The sequence below is a fragment of the Somniosus microcephalus genome, chromosome 8, assembly GCF_052327205.1.
Source record: "Somniosus microcephalus isolate GS21.2 chromosome 8, FLI_Smic_1.0, whole genome shotgun sequence".
NCBI classification, from domain to species: domain Eukaryota; kingdom Metazoa; phylum Chordata; class Chondrichthyes; order Squaliformes; family Somniosidae; genus Somniosus; species Somniosus microcephalus.
The window spans coordinates 169,930,260-169,947,109 of record NC_140994.1 but is presented as its reverse complement, the minus strand read 5'-3'; the positions used below and the strand labels follow the sequence as shown (position 1 = coordinate 169,947,109).

Sequence of the window (16,850 nt, the reverse complement as noted above, 5' to 3'; positions counted from 1 at the left end):
GGGCGGTCAGAGTGCCTGCCTGATTTAGGCAGGAAGCCACTTGTAATATGCATATTGGAGTGCTCTGGTGTACATAGGAGCCCGATTACAATCTTGAGGTACAAATGGGGAGTGTCATGCACCGTGCATGCTCTGGCCATTTGTACTGGCGGTGAGCAACTTAACTAGCAGTCCTTAAAGGGATCACTCAGCTGGAGTGCTCCTCCTAGGCCCACAAAGAAACTGCCCTACTGATAGCCCATGCGAGGCCTCCTCCCTGGCATCACCTCCCTCCCCCCACTAGGTTCTGACTGCTGTCCGGCTGCTATGTGGAGCTGGTTGATTTCCCGCCTTCCCCAACCGGCAATCTGTCTCGGAATGCCACTTTGGTGCCCACTGCTCATTGACCGCATGTAAGTTAAACCCAGGCTTCACAGTGGCTTGGGCCTCATTGTGGTAACAATGGACAAGTGGAAGCTGTTCTCCACCCGCTGATCGCCTGTGCACCTGAAATTAAACTCGGCCCAGTGTATTTTCTTACTGAGATTTGTTGGTCAGGGAAATTTTCAAAGACTGAATTTGCATTTACATAACACCTTTAACGTAGTAAAACATCCCAAGGCACTTCACAGAAGCATTATCAGACAAAATTTGACACTGAGTCACATAAGGAGATATTTGGACAAGTGAAAGAGGTAGGTTTTAAGGAGTGTCTTAAAGGAGGAGAGAGAGGTAGAGAGGCCAAAAGGTTTAGGGAGGTGATTCCAGAGCTTAGGGAGCTTGAAAGCATGGCCGCTAGCGTTAGAAATATTTAGCTGAATTTCTGATGATTACAAGTTCCATTAATTTATTGGTACTAGTGGATCTCCCATGGCATTGCCCATGGAAGGTCATCAAAGAGAGCACCCCAGAGCACCTTTGTGATGATATAGGTATAGGAATCTGCAGCCACTGGAGCTTATGGAGCTCCATCAAGTCATATAATTGCGCAGTTGCAGGCATCACTGGATGTCATAAATAAGGAATGCATAATGTAAAAAGACATGTTCGTATTGAGTCTTGATACCATTTTATAACCAGCATTAAGAAGTGTGTGACAGTGACTATGGGTGTTTCACTGCCAGACAGTTCTCTCCCTCCTTGTAGAAAGTGCCGAGCAACCCTTCCCAAACATCACAGCCTCAAAGTTGCCAGACTCTACACCCGACGTGAAGTCTTGCTTGATGGGAGTGCAGATCGGTGAATCAGGTGTGTGAATCTCCAATTTATGCTCCTGTTGAGTGAATTACAGGTGCTTGCAGCTGAGGTTGGGAGCTTGGTACATAAGGGCCCCGATTTTCGGCTTGTGTGGGAAATGGTCGGATTTCCCCGAATGTGGGGTTTCTGACACACATAAAAAAAGTGTCAGCCAGCCCCACGCAATTTTCCCTCAATTGGCCAATTAATTCCCAGCATGTGGGAAGCCTTGCTAATTGTCTAAATCGAGCCAGGAATCCCCACAGTATGATGTCATCATTCATGGTGCTTTCAAGGTCCATGGCAAGCATTGCATCCTCTGAAGGCTTCCAAATAAACCATACAGGATGGCATAAGGAGCCTGCAGCAGCTGTGGCCAGTGCCAGACCCCGAGCTGCCTTCAAATTCGACGAGGCTTCACTGCAGGCATTATTGGATGGGGTTAGGGCCCACAGGGAGGTCCTCTTCCCTAGGTCAGGGAGGAAGAGGCCTCCCACTGAGACCAATGCTGCATGGATGCAGGTGTCAGCAGATGCCAACTCGCTGGGAGTCACCAGAGGAACCTTGGCATTATATCTCTAACTCCTTCCTTTACTCTCCCCACAGTACCATTCAGAGCCCCCGTCCTCACTGTGGAGGAGGAAGAGGCTGTGCAGCCAGACTCCTCAGAGGAAGCTCCAACCTCTGAGGGTGCAGCGTCAGCAGAAGTAAGCGCACCCAGCACCAGCGCAGACACTCACACCTCGGGGGGACCTTTGGGACATAGAGTAGTGTTGTCACCTGGTGTTTCACAGCTGACAAGTGAGCCTCAGCAGATTCTGGAGACAGGGACAGCAGCGGAGAGTCCTCGTCGGAGGGCGCAGGGCTCTGCCAGCTCAGCTCAGCTGCGCTGCATCTCGACCCTCTGCCTCTGGGTCCATCCGCAAGAGAAGAGGTGATGGATCTCCATGCACAGATGCAGGAGTCTTTGGCAGGTTTTGTCTCCAGGGTCGCTGCGAGTGTGGAGCGAATGGAGGAGTCCATAGCGACCATGAGCAGAGCCTTTGTGGAGTCATTGGTGCATGAACGCGGCACCATGGAAAGGTTGGCAACCTCCATGGAGGAGATAACTCACCAGCATACGGAAAACATGGTGAGTGCTCATAAGAGAATGACATCTCTTGAGGAGCGTTGGCCATCTGTTGAACAGAGAAACCAGATCTTCATGGAAGTCCTTCTGAGTAGGACTGCCAGTGCAGAAACGGGTCCCACTGGCCCCCTAAAGCACAGCAAGGTGCTCTCAAGCCACTTCCAAGCACTGGCCCCTTCTGGCTTGTGCAGCTTCAGGTGAGTGAGCAGCAGCCTGGTGCTCCTAGTAATCATCCTGCTGTTCCTGGTTCTGCTGCTGCCACCTCTGCTGTTGGAGATCCTCTAATGCCAGGAAGGGGAGGTGCCAAAGGCCTCCCATGCTTCTAGCAGATGCCTCGGTTGAGGAGGTCCTGAGTTAGGGTGGTGAGAGGGTCTTCCCAGGAGCTCACACTGAAGAAGTGTGTGAGGCTCCAACTTTCTGCAGCTGCTCCTAAGGCTTCAAATAGTTCCCCCAAGCCTTGATCAACAAGGTCCTGCAGCCTGCAAATGCTGCCTCTTGAAATATCTTCAGCCCTCAGCGACCTGCTGCTGCAAGCAAGCAAGCCAGCTGTTTTCACGCCAGCTCTCATCGGCGGGGTTCCCCGCAGGCGGGTTTCAGGTGGGGAAAGCCCCAAAGTCGCAACGGCACGGGAAAATCCACTTCAACAAGCAGATAATTGCTTGTTAGTGCTCCGACGACCAGTCCCACCAGCGGCGGGCGGGACTGAAGCGGGGCGCGTGAAAACGGCAGTGCGAAAGTCGGACGGGGCGGGGAATCAGGCGGGGGGGGTCCTGACCCGCTTTTTCCGCGATTTTCGGACCACGGCCGCATGAAAAGCTGCCCGACTGCTGCCCGAAAATTGGGGCCAAGGAATCTAATTGCAGGATTTTCTAATTACGATAGTCGAGTTTCTGCAGCTTCGGTTACAGCAAAAAATTACTTTCCAAGATCTTGATCAAAAAAAGCTATATCATTCTGGAACACTGATACAGCATTTAAGGTGTCAGTTTTATTTCCGATTCAGCCTTATGGAATAGGCCTAATTGGAGCTTATAACAATATTTTTACCGAAAACAGAAGCATTTCCTCTTGCATTACAGTTGACACAACTTTTGATTTAGAACTTATCACAAAGTCCCAGCAAATTTATAGTTTGCCAGGTACAATTCAATTCGATGACTTAAAAGAGTAGAATTCCAATAGGAATTTTGTAATATCCAGAGGTTTCACCAGGAGCAGAATACTGTGCTCTCCAAAGGTTCATTAATGGCCTTCATTCTGCAATGTTACTTTTGGGCAAGACTCCAAATAATAACAGACTAACCCAGAGTCTGGATTGATTTTATAATCACATCGACTGTATGTAGGAGCCAAATTAAAATCATTTGTAAAAACATTTTTTTTCTCGCAAGCTAATTGATTACTAAAGGGAGTATTTTGTATGCACTGTTATGAAGCAGGAAGTACTGAACCTTGAAGTACTGAAGGATGAACTAGCATTGGATGGGTAACACATGCTTTAGAATTCATAGACCGCCTGTCATTGCTTTTATGGTGAAGGCTTTTATCACGGTTTTTACTTCAGGCACAGTGTAAATCGCTAAGGTTTATTATCCTGCTGAAAGGGCTTGAATGATCCTGAGATGCCCTTTTCTGCCCCTTGATCAGGGAATGGTGCACCCCACTTTGGAGTGCTGTGCAATGCACCCTGCTGATGTGGAGGAACTTATCTGCTTTACTTAAATCAGCATCAGGACACTGTATCACTTCTTCCTTTTGTTTATGATGTGGTTTCCTACAGATTAGCTTATTTCAGGTTCCAATGAATTTGTGCCTAAAGATTGCATGAACAAAGCCAGTTGAGTTAAGGTGTCCGTTGTACAGATTTGTGGTTATATGTTGACTAAAAGTAAAGATCTTCAGCGTATGTAACTGACCTCGCCCAATGTTGCTAAGTTATGCACAAGTTATTTTATTCATATTCCTAATGAAATCTTAACGTGAAAAGTAATTGTAAATGCCATTTAAATTATTTACCCTTTTAATGTTTAAAAGCCAGAACTTTACATCATTTGTTTATTTTAATTGATATGTTTGGAGGGGCTATTTTTCTTTTTCAGTTGGCCCCATGATAGTCTTCATGGGCCCGATATTTACAGGGAACTAAGACTGCCTATTTCCACCTCCGTAACATCGCCCGTCTCTGTCCTTGCCTCAGATCATCCGCTGCTGAAACCCTCATCCAAGCTCTTTGTTACCTCCAGACTTGACTATTCCAACGCACTCTTGGCTGGCCTCCCACATTCTACCCTACGTAAACTTGAGGTGATCCAAAACTCACCTGTCCATGGCCTAACTCACACCAAGTCCCATTCACCCATCAACCCCGTGCTTGCTGACTTACATTGGCCCCCAATTAAGCAGCGCCTCGATTTCAAAATTCTCATCCTTGTTTTCAAATCCCTCCATGGCCTCGCCCCTTCCTGTCTCTGTACTCTCCTTCAGCCCCGCAACCCCCCCGAGATATCTGTGCTCCTCTAATTTTGCCCTCTTGAGCATCCCCGATTATAATCGCTCAGCCATTGGTGGCCGTGCCTTCTGTTGCCTAGGCCCTGAGCTCTGGAATTCCCTTCCTAAACCCCTCCGCCTCTCTACCTCTCTTTCCTCCTTTAAGATGCCCCTTAAAATCTACCTCTTTGACCAAGCTTTTGGCCACCTGCCCTAATTTCTCCTGATGTGGCTCGGAGTCAAATTTTTTTGTCTTATAATGCTCCTGTGAAGTGCCTCGGGACGTTTTACTACATTAATGGTGCTATATAAATACAAGTTGTTGTTGTTGTTGGGAGGCGGGGAAGGTGCGGGGGTGCATGGTAGTGTGGGGGGAACTCGAAAAGCCCAGGGAGGGGGAGGCCCAGCCAAATTTAACAGCAGGACCTCCTTATAATTTCTCTCTTCCATTTCCCAACCGGCAGCTGGCCAAATTGACAGGCTAGCCAGCTGCCAGGCAGGTAAACCAACGGGACCCTTGGGGACGGTGCCCGGCAATTGGGAGGGGGAGTGAGAGATCGGGGCTTGTGGGTGGAGGTCACTGCTCACGGCAGGGGGAGAGAGAGGCCGCGATCGGCAGAGGGTGGCAGAAGGCTTCCTTGAGGGTCTGCACGGAACACTCCTGCTCCTCCTGGCCCACATGGAGTGCTGTAAAAAGCACTTACCTTCTGGAGCCAGCAGCTCCCACCTCCATTTTGCTGCCTGGTTTCCCCAGCATTGAGAAACCCGGCCAGCAACTGTTAAATTTATATCAGGCTTTGGGAGCCTGACTTAAATATGTTAATGAGGCGTCTCACCTCTCGAGGGCGGGACACACGCACAGCATGCTACCCGCTACCGTAAAAATGGCCAGGGGCGCATGCCTGGTGGGTTGGGGACGTGCTCCCACTTTTTACATTTTTAACCCCCCCACCTCTTCCGATCCTCTCCCACCTGTCATCGGGGGTGGGGTGGGGTGGTAGGTTGGGGTTAATATCGAGGCCCATATCTCAATTGAGATTGAGATGACTGACATGCCTTTTAGGGCTCTACAAATGCTGCTTTTGAGCTGACAGCTTGATGGTATGTGAGAGCATCCTGGTTGGCACTACATGGCTAATTCCCCAGTGAGGCACTTACTGGCAAGGAATGATGGAAAATCACAGGCTGCGGCCTGTCATTTCCTGACTAACACTCCTTGTGAGTGATGTTCCTTGCCAGAGTGCCTGACCGGGGAATCTGACCTCACTTTACTTAAATTATTTTTCCCCTCTTAACTTTGTGGTGAAGTATTTAGCTTTTGCTTTTCACTTTCTGTTGAGCAAAGATAAGATTACAAATTTGTTGTGTCTAAATTCCAGAAACAAATTTACATCCTATTGGCCTGTGATACAGTACATGTCAACACTTAACTGCACTTCCTTCCACAATTCATTTCTGTAGAAGGCCATGCATTGCAATAATGTTATGAGTGTACAGTGCAATCCAAAGCCTATTATCAGCATTGAAAATAGCAGCCCCTTAGAGCTTAACCAGTGCACAGATGGCAGCCTCATGCCCCACTTACAATAGTCTGATTTGACACCTGTTTGCTTTGCCGACAGATCTGCCCCATTTACATTCGAGGCAGGTTAAACAGCAATTGACAACTTCACATTTATGAGATTTGTGCATGAGCAGTTGTTCGAGAGTTGCTAACATGACCTTAAAGCAATTGTAACATGCAACTCTTGCACATGTACAGGAGGGGGGCAATTTTCCCAGCCTTGGGGAGGCAGGTAAGGAGGCGGGACTGCCGGGAAAATGGCAGAATCTGGGGGTGGGTACCCATCCCACAGTTTTTTTGAGAATCCCTATTTTCGGCCCTGAAGTGTGGGCTTCCCGACGGCTCCGAACCTCACCAGGCGAGCCGTGGGTCTGCGGGGGTCGGAGGGGTCGAGATGTCCGGTGTACAGGTGAGTGATGGGTGCAAGTGTGGAGAGCGTAAAGTGTTTTAATAAGTTTGACTTACCTTTACTTCTTCCTGCAGGCTTCATCCCTTCAGGTCTCAGGAGTCCCTCATCTCATCGGCACAGAAAGCAGAATGGCCGCTGAACTGTCAAAAGCTGCAGCCTTCTGCTTTCTGCTCAGGAGAGATCTCTAACTGAGCCTGAGTGGAAGGGCTCAACTTAGAGGACAGATTGTCAGTGTTTGACAGCTTCACAGAGCCATCAAACACTGACATTTCATCTGTCAAAAACTCTTGACAGATGAAACGTCACTCGCTGACATCACCTCTAACTGGCTTTCCCTTAATTGGCCTGCTAAGCCCGCTGGGCGGGCTTAACAAGGTCAATCAAGGGAAAATAGCGTGGGTTGGCCACAAGTTGATGGAGGTGGGACTAAAACCCGACAAGTGGGAGTCCTGCCTCCAAAAGCTCCCCATTGAGAAAATCCAGCTTTTAGTGACAAGTTACTTTAGCAATCTAGGTGGGACCTTTCCCAGTATTAAGGGGAAGGTGCCTTCAGGCTAGCATGATGAAGATGCATTGGTGGCCTGTACTCAGCCTTGTCCAAATAGTTCATCCTGATCTGTTGTCACTGGCAGCAGCTCTTCATACTTTCAGTGGTACCCAGTAGCTAGAGACACCTCGGGAAAGCTCTTCCCAACAGGAATGTTGGTGCTTCCAACGATGCTGCAAGTGCTTTGTTTACTTTACACGGGTGGTCTACTTGATATTGGATGCAACCTATAAAGTAAATGGGAAATAAAAACCCTATGGAGTTTTAAACGTCCACATTTTAAATAGGAGTGTTTCAAATCGAATCCATTCTGTCACGCTGCATTTCTTTTATGAACTCTACTTACAGTTGCAGTGCAGTGTTTAACATTTCTGCCATTTCCTTATTCCCCATAATAATTTCTCCTGTCTCAGCCTCTAAGGGACCAACGTTTACTTTTGCTACTCTCTTCCTTTTTGCATACTTGTCGAAGCTCTTACAATCTGATTTTATATTTCTTGCTAGTTTTCTCTTATTCTATTTTTTCCCTTTTTTTCAATATTTTGGTCATCCTTTGCTAGTTTCTGAAATTCTCCCAATCCTCAGGCTTACTACTATTCTTTGCAACACTATAAGCTTTTTCTTTCAATCTAATGCTATCCTTAACTTCTTTAGTTAGCCACAGTTGGCTCACTTTTCCCATGGAGTTTCTGTTTCTCAATGGAATGCATTTTTGTTGAGAATTATGAAATATTTCTTTAAATGCTAGCTGAGTTATATACTACTCCCACCACCAGTGTTTTCTTCCCCTTGTTAATTCCTTATCTCCACCCAAACTGATTCTTCTTCTGAGTCGAGATCCTTTCTCTCTATTGTCCTTTTGTCACCCTTTATTATCAGGGCTACCCACCACCCCCCCACCCTTTTCCATTCTGCCTGTCTTTTCGAAACATCAAGTACCCTGGAACATTTAGTTCCTAACCTTGGTCACCTTGCAGCTACGTCTCTGTAATGGCTATTAGATCAAACCCATTTATCTCTATTTGTGCCACTAGTTTGTCTATCTTGTTACGATGCTTTGTACATTCAGATAAAGAGCCTTTAATTTAAATTTATCATTATTCTCGCTTTGACCTTATTCTCTGCTGCACTGCTACTATTAAACTCTCTGTCCCTTCTTGTCACACTTTGCTTATTTTTACCCAAATCGCTACACTGCTCTATGGCCTTGACCTTTCTCTTTAGGTTTCTAAATTTCCCCTCACCTGACCCTTCTTTAGTTTAAAGCCCCATCTATAGCCCTAGTTATTCAATTCGCCAGGACGCTGGTCCCAGCCCGGTTTAAGTGGAGCCTGTCCCGACGGAACTGGTGCCAGTGCCCCATGAATCAAAACCCCTTCTTCCCATACCACACTTTGAGCCATGCATTTAACTCTCTGATCTGCTTGACCCTATGCCAATTTGCACGTGGCTCAGGTAGTAATCCAGAGATTATTACCCTTGAGGTTCTGCTTATTAATTTAGACTCAAGCTCCTCAAACTCCCTCAGCAGTACCTCATTCTTAGTTCTACCTATGTCATTGGTTCCTACATGGACCACGACAACTGGATCCTCTGTAAGCTTTTTATTTTCACTGGCATTAAATTGACAGCAAGACCAATTCTTTTGAAACAATTTGGAATAAGTTTATTAAACGCACACACTCATGCACATCAAAACAATAGCCTACTGGTATCCTATGACTCTACTCGATTACAACAAGTAAGGTAATGGGTTAGATTTACACAGACTTGTACTTCCCTGAGTCAAGCAATGCACGTGGCCTTTTTCCTTGCTTCTTGGTCTGGTCTGTAGAGGGAGGGCTTCTTGCTTTTCTGCGTGGTTATCCAGAGAGAGAGAGAGAGAGTGAGAGCCTTTGGGTTCCTTATTTTATATCTTTTTAAGCCCATTGTCTCTAGTCTAAGTTGCTAAGACCCCATGATTGGGTCTTAGTTTCATGGCAGTTCTTGATTGGCTTTCCTTTGAACATGTGTCTGTCTGCAGTAGCTGGTGCCATTTCTTGATTAAGTTGATTGTTTGTTAACACCTTTTAGTGGCACTTGAGTTTCGATGGTGAGTTTCGATGGTGAGTCTGTGGGGGTTATCCTGTTATGCAGGTTTCCTTTGTTAAGTTTCGCGCCGTTGCCTTGAGCTCTGCTCCCAGGGAGATAGATCCATACACATCAAATTCATCTTTATTACATACATCTTATATTAATAGTCTCGAGTCCATCATATATACAAAACATATATTTTTATTCTTACAGATTCCCCACCTTGAGGGGGAAATATCCTTATTGACCCCTCATTTGGTTTATCTCCTCAGGGCTCGCATATGGTGGTTCTGTTTCCTAAGGAGTTTTCTCAGGTAGCAGATCATGATGATCCCCACCACTACAATTATGGCTTGTGCCAGTATCATGAGCATTGAGAGGGTTCTGAGCCAGGGGTGTTGCCCTACATTATACATTGTTTCCCACCATGGGCTGGCTAAGCTTTTGTATAGCTCTACTGTTTACGGCGTTGTTCTGTCTCATCTGTGTCCATACCATGGTCCTGTGGGAAACAAGATCAGTGTAGTATTTTAGCAAAATACTGCAGATGCTGGAAATCTGAAATAACAACAGAAAATGCTGGAAAAACTCAACATCCGTGGAGAGAAAACAGAGTCAACATTTCGGGTGAACCCTTTTTCCGATACATTGATGACTATATCGGTGCCATTTCCTGCTCTCGCCCTGAACTAGACAATTTCATTCACTTTGCCTCCAATTTCCACCCTTCCCTCACCTTCACATGGTCCATCTCTGACTCTTCCCTTCCCTTCCTCAACTTCTCCATCTCCATCTCTGGGGATAGGTTATTGACCAACATTCACTACAAGCCCACTGACTCCCACAGCTACCTGGACTACACTTCCTCCCACCATACCTCCTATAAGGACTCTATTCCATTCTCCCAGTTTCTCCATCTCCGGCGCATCTGCTCCGACGATGCCACCTTCCACACCAGTGCTTCCGACATGTCTTCCTTTTTCCTCAACCGAGGATTCCCCTCTACTGTGGTTGACACGGCCCTCGACCGTGTCCGTTCTATCTCCCGCACTTCTGCCCTCACCCCTGCCCCTCCCTCCCGGAACCACGATTGGGTTCCCCTTGTCCTCACCTTTCACCCCACCAGCCTCCACATTCAACGGATCATCCTCTGCCATTTCTGCCACCTCCAAAGTGATCCCACCACCAAACGTATCTTCCCCTCCCCTTCCGATTAGGCACATTACAGCCTTCCGGACTCAATATCGAGTTCAACAATTTCAGATCATAACCTCGGCCCCTATTACATTTTTACTTATATTTTTTATCTACACCTTTGTTTTGGCCTTTCCCCCCCACCCCCTTTTTTTTTCTCTCCCACATGGCAGCTGTCTCCCATTCTGCCAGCGCATTTCACACCTAATCTAGAGCCGTCTTTTGTCTCCACTAGTCCTATCACCATCTCGTCTCATTTTGAATACCTCTTAATGCCTCTTCACTGCTCTTTTGTTCTCTCCCAGCCTGGCCTCTTAATCTATTTCATTTCCTGTGCTTCTTTAGTCTTGACAAAGGGTTCACCCGAAACATTGACTCTATTTTCTCTCCACGGATGTTGCCTGGCCTGCTGAGTTTTTCCAGCATTTTCTGTTGTTATTTCAGTGTAGTATTTATTCTTTGGCAGTTTTTAACTGGTTAACATGATACCATTTCTTGTACTTAACGCCCTTTTTCCCCGGTAACTGTATTAAATAAACCGCAGGGTACAATTAGTCTATAATCGTATGCGGTCCCCACCACCTGGGCTCAAAGGCATGATTCTTTTTTCCCATAATTTGGAATCATTACGGTGTCCCCCACCTGATACTCAAAGGGATGTATTTTCTTGTCAAAGTACCTTTTAATTTGTCATTTTGACTTCCCCAATTTCATGGCCACAAATTGATTCATCTGACCAGTGTGATCTACCACTTGTTCCAGCCACTTGGAACTACATGTTTCCATTGTCAAGGGGCTCATCCCCGTTAGTGTTAGCTGGCCTGGCGTTCTCATGAGTCTCCCAATCGTGGCCTGATATGGGGAAACTCTTGTTGTTTTATGAGGTGTGGACCTCATTGCCATTAAGCACATTGGCAGCATGTTAGCCCATTGAGTGGGGTGGTCCGCACACAATTTTTTTAACATTAACTTGAGGGTCCTGTTCCCCCTTTCGACCCCTCCGGACAACTGGGGGTGGTGAGCAATATGTAGTTTGTGTTTTATTCCCAACATTTCCTGCAGGTGGGTAAAAATCTTACCGGTAAAGTGCAAACCTTGATCACTGTCCAATTATACCGGTACTCCCCACCTACAAAACACATGATTTAATTGTGTTTTGGCTGCCGCGATTGCAGTGTTGGAGTGGCAGGGGAATGCTTCGATCCATTTAGTGAATTGATCCACCACCACTAGGGCATGCCGAAAATTGCCTTGCGCCTGTGGAAGTGGCCCAATTAAGTCTATCTGGAGCTGAGTCCATGGCCCTTGAGGTGGGAGCGCGCTTTGAAGCAAGGCTCGGTTAGTGCATGTGAGAGGATTGTGCTGCAGGTACGGTAGGCATCGTGCCACATATAGGTTGATTGTTTCCCTCATGGAAGGCCACCAAGCTGTGGATGCTACCTTATAGAAGGTTACCAGGGCCGAATAGTGCCCTGCCATGGGGTGGGAGTGAAAGAGGGAGAGCAGTTCCTGACCCACCTCTGGTGGAACACACACTACTGGGCAGGCATATGGCTTTCTTTTGAACATCAGCAACTGCTCCGCTGAGTCAGGGGCAGTGGCTAGTATGTTATTGGGGGCCCAAGCTGTCGGTTGAGGAAGGGTCTGCCTTCCTCATGCCAGGCGCTTACAATGGCGTATGGCCAGCATTGTTGCTGCAGGGATTTTAAATCTAGGTGATCTGTTGGAGAGCCCTTACTAACAGCATTGCAGGACTCAACAACTATATCCTCTATCTCCCCAACAATCGCAGCATCCTTGGCTGCTCTGGAATTTCCCTCACTATGTGGACCCCCTTTTCTATGGGCTGCTACCTTTCCTATGAAGCAGGACTGGGATCGCTGTTTAAGGTATGAACAGAGCAGGCGTAACCAGGGCCTTACCGTCTATTGTACAGTAGTCATTTTTGTGGTATAGGGGCAAGGAGAGCATGGTGTTTATAGCATAGGCACTATCAGACCAAATATTCACGGGTCTATCTGAGGTTTCTTTCATGGCGGTTAGAAATGCGGTGATTTCTGCATATTGTGAAGACTGTCGGTTGTATCATCGCTGGATGGTTCTCTCTGGCAATACCACAGCATACCCGGTGTGGGGGGAATTCCTCGATGTGATATGAGGACCAACCGATGTAGATATCTGGGGCTCCCTGTATGGGCTCTTTCTGCATAGGATGGGTCTCGAAGTTAATCTGGGTAGCGGACTTTCATGCGGTTCCCCCTCATAAACCAGAAATTGTGGCAGCAATGTGGTGGGTTTGGAAATGATAACAATGTCTCTTTCCATAAATTCCAATTTGCTGAGGCGCTGCGAGGAAACTAGCGAATCTCCAGGTTTCATCAGTAGGTTTAGAAGCGAGTGAGCGCAGTGAAGTATGGTCGCTTGTAGCCCAGAAATAAAGTTAAAATGATGTACCGCCCAGAAGACAGCCAGCAGGTGGCGCTCGCACGCGGTATACGTCTTTTCTGCTCCCTGCAGGATTCGAGACGCATATGCAATGGGCTACAGTCGAATAGCTCGCATTTGGCACAGAACTGCGGTGAGGCTTTGGCCTAGAAATTGGGTTGGTAGCGCCGGCGCTGAGCACCTAAAGAGACCTAGAATTGGGGCGAAGCCCTATGTTGGGGCGGACGCTATGAAGATAGCGACAACTCAGATATTGACGATACATTTAGCGCCTGCGCTAAGTGTTTGCGCGCGCCCGCGAGCGCAAGCAGTTCATGACGTCATTTCAGTGTGCAACGCCTTCTAGGATCGCCTGAGCGCATATTGGGTGGCGCCCGGAGCCTTAGCGCCCAGCGCTATTAGTGACAGTTCGAAGGAGGGCTAACAGGCCCTTCTCGGAGTAGGGGGGCGCTATTTAAAGGGGACAGCTTTAGTGCAGAATCTTCTGCCACTTGGCCTGCTCATTGCGATCGTTGCTAGAGAGAGTTGGCGAGCTAATGTGGAGCCGAGTTCTGGGAATTTAGCTTTACAGTACTTGGGTCCTTCAAACCTGTCCGGAGCACTTGCAGCACTGCACCTAAAAGCCTTTTGACCAATTGGCATCGGAATGAGAGTTTGTTTGGAGGGCGACGGCCTCATCACCCAACACTGTGAAGGGGCAGAGAGACGGCGGGAGAGAGGGCCGGGATTGGCCAGAAGGAGGAGGGGCAATGGAGGTCGGCCAATCCGACGGGAAGCTGCGAGGGTCTTTAGGCAGCAGGTGACAAGCCTTGACATGTCGGAGGAGCAGTGTTTGGGAAGGCTCCGATTCTGGACGGACATTGTTACTGATCTGTGCCACCTGTTTGGTCAGGATCTGCAGCCGCGTGAACGCTGCAGAACCTCTCTGTCCGTGATGGCTAAACTGACTGATGGCCTCCATTTTTATGCCAACGGATCCTTTCAGTCAGCCATTGGGGACATTGCGACTGTCGCTCAGGTTGCAGTCCACTGTTGCATCCGGCAAGTTACAGAAGCCCTTTATAGGCGAAGGTGTGAAATCATGGCCTTCCCTCGGACCCTGCACAAGCAGGCGGAGGGCGCGCAGGGTGTCGCTTCTATTGCGGAGTTCCCCATGGTGCAGGGGGCGAGTGACAGCACACAGGTGGCTTTGAGGGCGCCACGCCATCATCCTTGGGACTTCCGCAACCGCAAGGGGTTGCACTCCCTCAACATGCAGCTGGTCTGTGACCACCGCCAAATCATCATGGCAGTCACCGCGCATTTCCCAGGGTGCAGCCACGATGCCTTTATCCTGCGGTTGACCTCAGTTTGTAACCTTTTTGAGGGGCTGCCTCGAAGACGAGGCTGGCTTACTGGGGACAAGGGCTATCCTCTCTGGCCATGGCTGATGACAACACTCCGTGTGGCCGACACCCCAGCAGAAGAGCTGATCAGCAGCGGCCATCAGGTGACCAGGCACAGTAAACAGCACACTATTGGTGTTGTCAAAAAGCGTTTCCAATGTCTGGAACATTCGGGGGGATCCATGCAGTACTCATCGCAGCAAGTGGCACACATCGTCGTCGTCTGCTGCATGCTCCACAACTTGGCGAATCGACGCACCCAGCCAATTCCAGCTCTCCCTCAACGACCAGCAGAGCAGGCGGAGGAGGAGGAGTATGAGGAGGAGGAGTATGAGGAGGAGGAGGAGGAGGAGGAGGAAGAGCAGGCGGAGGAGGAGGAGGAGGAGGAGTATGAGGAGGAGGAGGGGGAAGAGGAAGATGGAAGGGCTGCTGAAAGTGGAAGGGCCATACGTCAGAGGCTCATCTGGACTCGTGTCGAGACCCCTGTGGCGGAATGATGAGAGTCTTAACTCATGCGCACTTTGGATGTTTGAGGGCCTCTGAATGCCAGCATCACTGAAACTAGTCACATGCACCATGCCACATTGAAACTTCTGTTTATTGGCACAAAAGTCTTTCATTACAGCTAAACAACGTAATGTCAACAGAAACCATAACTTTCAAAATAACTGTGAACTGTTCGGCAAAGCCGCAAAACTCAACAAACCTTCTGCAAATATAACAGCAGGTGAGGGTGTCCTTGAATTTGGACAAACAAACATCTCAGCACCTCCCTCTACAACTGGCCCCTTGAGGGAGAACGACTTCTCTTTCACGCCCGGCCCCTTCCCTCCCTGCTGCTCCTACGTAATTGGACCCCAGTGGCGGCCTCAAGGCTGGGGGACGCCTGCTGACTGTCTGAAAGCGCAGAAGCCCCTGAGGGACGGCCTGGCCAACCTCTGGGCTTGGAGGGTGCAGACGCAGGATGCTTGATGTGATCATGGCTGGAAGCAGTGTGGCCTGCAGGTGGTGGCAGCTGCAATGCAGGCGTCCCAGCGCTGGCATATGCAGTGGTCTCCTGCCGAGAGAAGACACCTGCACCATGGTCGGATGACACACTGGCTATCTGAGGGGAGCGGCTCGGCTCATCCGCCACAATCGCATGCTCCACTGATTGCTGGCCTTTTATGGGACTGGAAGGGCCCGGGGTGATCCTAACTGATGCAGAGAGGGTGGCTGCAGTGAGAGATCGCGTTGCGTCAATCTGGCTGTGGAGGAGCCCAGCAAGTGACTGCGTGGCAACAGTGAGGACCTGTGTGCCAGGTGCCAGTGCTTCGGAGAAGGCCTGGACAGTTCTTCCCATTGCTTCGGACAAGCCAGGTGCCGACCGCTCCACTGCCTCGGACAAGCCCTGCACAGACCTTTCCAGGGATTGTCCGAAGCCCTGAACAGTCCTTTCCATAGCCGACTCAAAGCCGTGGACAGTCCTCTCCATTGTTGGGCCGAAGCCCTGGATAGTCCTGTCCATTGTTGCCCCGAAGCCCTGGATAGACCTGTCCATTGTTGCCCCAAACACCTGCAGAGTCCTGTCCATTGTTGCCCCAAAGCCCTGGAGAGCCCTCTCCATTGTTGCCCCGAAGTCCAACATACTCTTAGCCAATGAATCTATTGACTCAGGCATCTTCTCGACTGCAGCCATCAGCTCCGTGTGTCTGACCCGGGCCTGTTTGCTCATCTCAGCCAGGCGACGCATCTCATCTGCACTCTGTGCAGCAGTCATCACGACCTGCCTTGCCCTCCGGGGAGACGGTGGCCGAACTTGCCTATCCCCTGTGCGTTGCTGCATGCCGTTTGGTCCGGCAACTGGTTCATCCTCAGAGCCCCCCCCCCATCCCCTCCAGGGGACTACTATCCCCAGTCTGTAGATGTATCAGCTCCCCGGATTCTGCAACGGCTGGTCCGGATTCCTCCTGGTCCTCACCTCCAGTGGCACTGGCACTGGCAGCTTCAGCGCGTTGAGCCCGAGTTGGTGCTGCTTCATCTGAAAGTGGGAGGTGGAAGAGTGGCTTTAGCAAAAGGACAGGTTTGCTGAAAGGCATGCCAGATTGCGGCAAGGCTCTGACATGGCTGCACACTGAGGATGCATGCTGGTGGGGGGACCAAGTGGAAGGCAACAGGTGAAAAAGGTGAGAGTCTTACCCTCGCTGTCGGTAATGGGGTAGGCAGATGCAGTGGTCACTGGACCAGACAGACGTCCTCCAAGTATCTGGTGCACTCTCTCCTCCAGATCCGTCAGAGTGACCACTTGTGGAGGTCCACCACCGGTTCGACGTTGCTCCTTCCGGATCATCGCCAGCTTGGACTGCAGGGGAAAGAAGGGGAAGTTCTGTAACATGATGCCTTGAGCGATCATCACATGGCCC

At 49.2% G+C, this 16,850-nt stretch overlaps 1 protein-coding gene and 1 pseudogene across 3 annotated transcripts in view; one reads left to right on the top strand and one right to left on the bottom strand.

The window, feature by feature from the left end:
- sh3tc2 (SH3 domain and tetratricopeptide repeats 2) overlaps nt 1-16,850 on the top strand; it is a 148,190-nt gene that overhangs the window by 50,498 nt on the left and 80,842 nt on the right. The window lies entirely within an intron of this gene.
- On the bottom strand, nt 11,513-12,780 carry LOC147113925 (uncharacterized; annotated as a pseudogene).